The sequence below is a fragment of the Cherax quadricarinatus genome, chromosome 65 (genome assembly GCF_038502225.1).
Source record: "Cherax quadricarinatus isolate ZL_2023a chromosome 65, ASM3850222v1, whole genome shotgun sequence".
Classification (NCBI taxonomy): Eukaryota; Metazoa; Arthropoda; class Malacostraca; order Decapoda; family Parastacidae; genus Cherax; species Cherax quadricarinatus.
This window is the reverse complement of record NC_091356.1, coordinates 3,063,405-3,070,704: the sequence shown is the minus strand read 5'-3', so window position 1 is coordinate 3,070,704 and position 7,300 is coordinate 3,063,405.

The following is a 7,300-nucleotide window of genomic DNA, read 5'->3' as shown; positions in this document are numbered from 1 at the left end:
ATGAAAAATGGTTTGAGGAGACTCCATAGCCCCACAGGGAATGGTAGAGGGGTGTTGTTCTTACTGTGGATAAATGAGAATTACGTTCTCCTATACAGTAAAAACAAATGAGGTAATTTTGGAAAATAAATGCAATGAACAATGTATCGTATTTTCCGGCATATAAGGCGAGCCTTTTTCCCACATTATAATCAAAACTAAGCACTAAGCTTTTTCCCACAAAAAGTCTTGGAAAATTACCCTGCGCCTTGTATGCTCAAGGTCAGGGTCAATGGTAGGCTTTTTGTTACGCTCGAGCATAAAGATTGTAATTAGCCCTTAAATATGATTACTGATTTACCGTTATGATACTTCCTGTCATGCGCCTTATATGTCAGAAAATACGTTACCTTCCTGAACCACTGTCAACTCTGCTGAAACGGGTAGTGTTGTTGTTTCTAAGAAATTACCTCTATTTACCTGGCGCACAACAGGATGATACCACCAGAATTAACAAGAGCTCAGCCAAGTGAAACTACCTTGGACAAAAGCACTAAATGTGACAGCATTTTTTTCAGTCAATAATGAAATGAACGCCAGGACTCGTACATCATCAGCTGCTACTCCTGGATCTGCAGGCAACCTCCAGCAATACATTCATCATTAGATGCCAGTCCTGATGGCCATCGAGTTGAAGTTCGACCAACACAACACTACAAACGGAAGCTACATAAGAACAGGGCTAAAAAGAACACAAGAAAGAAGGAACACTGCAACAGGCCTACTGGCCCATGCGAGACAGGTCCAGTTCTCCTACCAGCTTAAGCCAACGCCCTAACCTAGTCAGGTCAGGTCACATTCACTATAATGGTCTATTTTCGCTTGTCCCAGAACTAGATTCCACATAAGAGGAAAATTTTCCACATTAACGAGGCGAAATGAAGAGACGGGTTCAGAGGTATTAAGACCTGATAAGGGATCTACTTCCTCAGATTAAAAGCCGCTTCGCCGTAGAGAAGAAACCCACCCTTCAGGAAGAAATAAGAACAGCAGCATGGAGTGCCCTGATGGTAAAGGGCTTTTTGTCCAAGGAATTGGAGCTAACTTTCCCTTCATTGGATCAAAGATTTCTTCCCAATCTCCAGGTGCTGTATAATCCCTATTGGTTTAACGCTTTACAATTTATATAATAATCCCCCCACATTACCAGTTATGTAATAATCCCCACATTACCATGAATATCTACTTGCCTCGTCAGACAACAGTATTAAATGCAGTTTAACTGTGTCGAAGGACGTATACATCACAAAGTATCACCCATTGTATATTCACCCAGAGGTGTATATCTTCCAGTAATTATGCACAGATCATTCGTCTCTCAACCTGCGGGCTGAGAGGACGCTTTCTAAGCCTGCTCCTGCTTACACCTGGTGGCGAACCGTGTACTACAGTACGCAAGATGGCGGATCGTCAGGGTAGAAGAGTAAACACGGTCTGTGTTGAATTCATTCGTGGCTCTCTCAGTGGTGCAACGATGCATGTCTTGTTGCCTACCATTATTCGCGACGTCTACGGCATCCCAACTGAGGAATTATATGGTGTGGCTCTCAATGGGATGTCGAGGTTTTCAAGAGAGGAAAATGGCGGTGAATTCAGCCGTAGAGGTATGCCTGCATGACGTCTCCACATACGTCACCTGGGTCAAAGTAAGGAATGTGCCTTTCGAGGCGGAGGAGTATGTTATTCGGAAAGTTTTTGGTAAATACGGCACGGTACATGCAGTGACCAAGGGAGTGTGGAGGGAGGGCCCATACGAGGGGCTCCCGGAAGGCTCCTGCACCCTCAAGATGACTTTAAAACAGCCGATTCCATCTTATGTTCATCTAGAACACTACAGGACACAAGTTTTTGTTCACTATGCAGGCCAACGTAAGACATGCAGGTTATGCAACTCGTATGACCATATGGCTGCTCAGTGCTCCAGACGCCTGGTTGTACGCATCTGGGAACCTTCTCCTGTGGTCCTAAGAACCGAGGCCTTTGATCTGGAGACTGGTCCCTCGCCTGAACAAGGACCTAAGCTTTGGAGTGAGGAAGTACAACAAGAGGAGATGCGGTCTATGGCGTGTGCCACCCTGTCGGTGGACACTACAAACGTGCCCATGCCACCTGTGGGGCCTACGGAGCCTGTGGGGTTGTCACAGGAAAGTTTGCTGGAGAACGTGCTAAACGATCTCCTAGATGGGGCAGAGCATAGCCCAGACGTTTCACCGGAGTGTCAAGAAGTGGTGAAGGATGATTCGCCAAATATGGGAGACCTGGACGTGACTACAATGACACGGATGCATGAGGTGGTGGTGGAAGTCCACCAGGAGGCTTCGTCTGGTGAGATGTGTGTGGAAGTTGGTTCCCGCAAACGGACGGCAGGAGTGTCGGATATGGACGAGGTCCTGACACCGGGACAGCGTCCAGGGAAGAAATTATGGTCGAAAGTGTCTGAGGCGCCTCCTGCAGACGGGGTTGGGGCAAGCGCCCAGCATATGGGTAGGGCACGGGGGGGGGTGAGGGGGGCCTTGGGAAGTCAAAGGTCAAAGAAGGTCAGTGTAATGTACGTGTGGGAACGGGAAAGACCCACAAGCATAGAGGAAAACCTCCTTTTGTGAATTCAAGTGTGTTACCATCAATGTAAATGGCCTGCGGGCAGAGTTTAAGTGTGTGTGGATGGAGTGGTTCTTGCGCAGGTACGCTGTGGACGTATGTTTCATACAAGAACACAATTATAAGTTTGGGCGAGAGTTACGGTTAAAAGGCTACCGAATGTATGTTAGGAGTTCTTTAAAAATAAAGGGTGGGGTAGCTATAGCGGTGAAGGAGTCCAGCCCTTGGCGTGTCTTAAGATGGGAGGAGGGGGGAGGTGGGAGGGTGGTGAGGGTAGATGGGTACTGGGGTGAGGTGAGGGTTTGTTTTATTGGCGTTTACATGCCAGCGGAAAGCAACACTAAAGTTAAAATAGAATTTGTGAGGGAGGCTTTAACGTTTTACACTCGGGGTTTGCCGTTCATTACCGTCATGGGTGGGGATTGGAATTGCGTTATCCGCCATGGCGATGTTGAGCCGCGGGGGGCGGGGTGCGTTTTACCTGTCTTACGGAATCTGCTGGGGGATGCAGGGGTTTATGATGTGGTGGGGCGGGGTGGGTGGGGGGGGGTGGAGCATACGTTCGTTCGCAGGGGCTATGCGGCCCGTCTGGATAGACTTTATGTAACACAAGGGATTAGAGTTGGGCACGTACAGACCTTTGATGTGGGGTTTTCAGATCACCGTGCAGTGCTAGCGGACTTGAACTGGGATGGAATGATCAGGGTTTATCCAGGTTGTTGGAAACTGAACGTGCGGCTATTGGAGGGGGAGGGGGATGGGTCTGCTTTTCAGGACTGGTGGAAGAATATCTGGGAAACGCGACGGGCAGGTGAATGTTTGTTGGAATGGTGCCAAACCTGGAATAGCGAGTTATTATAAGAAGCGGGGAAAAGAGGAGGCGAGGTGGAGGTATGGGCTGCAAAACTATCTGGAGGGGCAGCTAAATGATTACTATGTGGGGGGCGGGAGTAGTAGTCGGTATGACGACATTGAACATCTTCGTAGTCGACTTGCAGAAATTCACAATGAACGTTTCAATGCGGTTAGAGTCAGAGCAGGTATGGAAGAAGTGCTATGGGGTGACAAACCTTCTGGTTGTGTCTTGCGCAAATATAGGGTCAGGCAACAGGCGACGTCCCTCTTGCAATTGGAAGTATGCACGGGTTTGGGTGGTTACCTGCCGGGTCAAGTACTTCTCACCACGGACAGCATGAGTTTTTATAAATGAGGAAGGTTATGGGGTCGGTTATTCACGAGGGACAGCTAGGCATACCAGGTAGGAGCATGAGGGACGGACATGTACGTATTCGGGAGTTTTGGGAGGAATGTCAAGGGGGGGGGTATCCTCGGGCTTGACTGTCAAAATGCTTATGACTGTGTTGATAGGGATTTATTGAGGCTTATTTTATTGAAGCAGGGTTTTGGAGAGGGGATTGTAAGATGGGTTGATACCTTGTATGTCACGGCTATGGTACGCGTACAGGTAAACGGTAAATTGGGGCAGCCGGTCCGTATGGAAAGGGGTTTGAGGCAAGGGTGCCCCCTCTCCCAGCTGCTTTTTGCTTGTATGCAAAACCCCTTTTATGAGCTGGTGGATGGTGGTTTGAGGCGTGGAACGCTGAGCAGTGACCATGCAGCGCGTGTGGTCGGGTACGTAGATGATACCACAATTTTGTTAAAAGGGGAGGAGGATTTGCAGATCGTGGGATGGATTGTTGAGTTTTTTGGGGCAAAGTCTGGCATGTGCGTCAATAAGGCAAAATCGAAATTATTGGAGGTGGGTACATGGGTGGGGGGGGGGTTGGGCGAAAGGTATGGGTGGTCAGTCATGGTGCAACTTAGAATATGTGGTATCGTGTACATGGCAGATGAGAGGGAGAGCCGAAGGGTAAACTCTGAATTGGTGGTTAACAAGGCTTTAGATCGACTTCTCATTGCAACAGAGGACAGTAGTGGTCAATACACTTGTTTATAGTAAAGTATGGGGTGTGGCTGCGGTGTACCCTTTAAGAGATATGGATATTCAGGAACTGCAGAGAAGGATCTTACGTTATGTTTGGGGTTTCGGGAGAGCTTGGTAAAGTCGGGAGGTTGTCATGACCCATGTTCGTCGTGGGGGTTTAGGTCTCTTGGCTTTGGGGCCACGGGTGAAGGGTCTCTATGTAAAGCAGCGGTTCCTCAGGGCGGGCGGTGAGAAGGGCATCCGGGTGGGTCGGGTAATGATCGAAATGCGTAAATGGTGGATCGGCAGGGGATTAATCGAGTGTGAGGACATGCTGCGTTTGTTAAAGTTGAGAAATGCGCAACGGATCCGGGTGGAGCAAATGGTCAGCATATGTTGTCGTAGGGAAATTGTACAGGGATGGTCTGTTTTTTCGCTGTATAATTGGGGGGAAATATGGGAAGGATTTTGTAAACTTAAGTTGGCACCAAGGGTTCGTGAATTGGTGTACAGATTTGTCATGGGGATTTTAGCATCAAAATCGGTCTTACATAGGATGGGTTTGGTAAGGGAGGCGGATTGCTTGCGTTGCGGTCTCGAAGAAACAGCTTTTCATGCTGTCTACTTTTGTGATACCTTGGACAAAGTTCGTTCGTGGCTGGGGCGGGTTTTAGATTTTCTTAGTGGGGGAAGTATTTCAACCTTACGGGCCTTAACATTGGACGTTAGCGGAGTTTCAAGTGAGGTACGAAGAGCAATAATGTACGTGGTGGCTGATTTCCTCTATATCTCGTGGGGTATGCGGGAAACCGGGGGATCAGTTAGGATCAGGGCAATTGCGGCAGGTATCTACAGAACGTATTGCAGAAATAAACTCATATATGGTAGAAGTTGGGATAATAGTTTTCCTGCAAAGTATCGAAGTCTTACTGTTCAAATGTTGCTGCAACTGCGGGTGGGTAAGGCAACGGGGGGCTGGACTCCCCCCGTGGTAGCACCAAACGGTATGTTAGAGACTTCAGGGTAGAGGGCGGGGTTTAGGGAGTGACGTGTATGTATTATGAATGGTTCCGTGCGTCTGTGTGTGTATGGTTGTGGCGTTGTGTGGCACTGAGATCTTGGATTAATCATAAAATGGTCATACATTTTGATAATACAGATAAAAAGCAATATTCAGTATATGTTCCAGCCTCTAACAAGACTGAATTGGTTCTGACTATGGCCGGGGTTTGGTGAAGTATGTTGGGTCTTTCCTGGAATTCTCGTTAGGTTTAGTTTAGTCTTTTGTAAGCGGAAGCCACGCTGATGTCACCGCTAAAAGTACAACGTTATACTGGCCTTTAAGGGGAATGTTCATAAGCAGACCTTTTTGGTGATGATTGTAAACTTTTGATGAAGGGCAAAAAGTGTCATTTGCCTGAGATTGTTTTTGTATATGTAGTAGCGGTCTCCGCTGTGAGGGGGGGGGGGTTGAGATGTATAATGTCCTATATTGTAATCTATGGCCATTCAAGTTCCTTGGACAGCAGCTTTTGTGGGATGTTGTTCCCTCACCCAGTGATATCACATGTATTTTTTTTCATTTATGGTGCATAATAGTCAGTTGATGTTCATTTAAGCACCTTTACTAATATCACTGTATACAGGCAAGGTATACTTTTTGTGGGTTTATAATTAGTTTGAGAAACTAAATATGGGGTTGGTCGGGGTATTAGGTGTCTTAGTGTTTCCTCATATGTAATCATACATGCTAGATCTGTGAAAGTCTTATGTTAATTATTAAAGGATTTTTGCAAGTTTTGATTCCTTTTTCAATATATGCAAAACCAAAAATAAAGAACATCATGTGTCAATTTCAAGAGTCGTGCAGGTTTCTGATAGTTATTTTATATAACCTAGTACCATTGAGTGTACAATGTATTAGTTTATATGATATTTTTTGTATATAAAATTTCATATATAAAATGAACAAGACTGTCAGGTTTTGGTTATACCATAGCTATTTTGTGGTTAAGATATGTTCCGGTAGTTCTCTGTTTAGTTATATGTTGTCTTCCTATATAAAGTTTCCATGTGTACTGTATTTTAAATAAAATATAAAAAAAAAAAATATGCACAGATGTGTATCTCCCAGTGTCCGCTTACCAGAGAGTGTATATCTCCCATTGTGTATACATGAAATGTATTTATCAGAGTGTATATACAAGCACATGTGTATATCCCCTATCACAAATGAGCAGTTTGAGTGTTAGTGTGCACCCGATATGCGCCCTTAATGGTCTATTTATCCAAACTCTCACAATCGGCAGTTAAAAAAAAAATCTACTTAGCTTGAAGTCCATCACTTAATAATATGTGCATTTACAAATCTTACTTTATTTCCCATGTTATCATCTTGTACAGATTAATTCAAGAGGCAGTCATCTTGAATATAATATTTGTTGGCAGTTGCTGAGCATAGCACAAGCATTTACAAGAGGTATTTTCACAGGTAAAAAAAAAAAAAAAAGTTTACCGTCGATGAGAACACAATTGGGAATTAGATTCGTTTTTACCCACATTGTTTTCCGCTTCTGGTATGCTGATAACTTTTTTTTGGGTCAATATTTCTGACCCCAGATGTTCTTTATGCTTTTTGTACAATACAATTCCAGTGTTCTTTGTGGCCTCATTATGAACATTGACATAAATAACTGATGTGTACAGGAGTAGCAGGAGAGCATCGGTGCAACCTAAAAC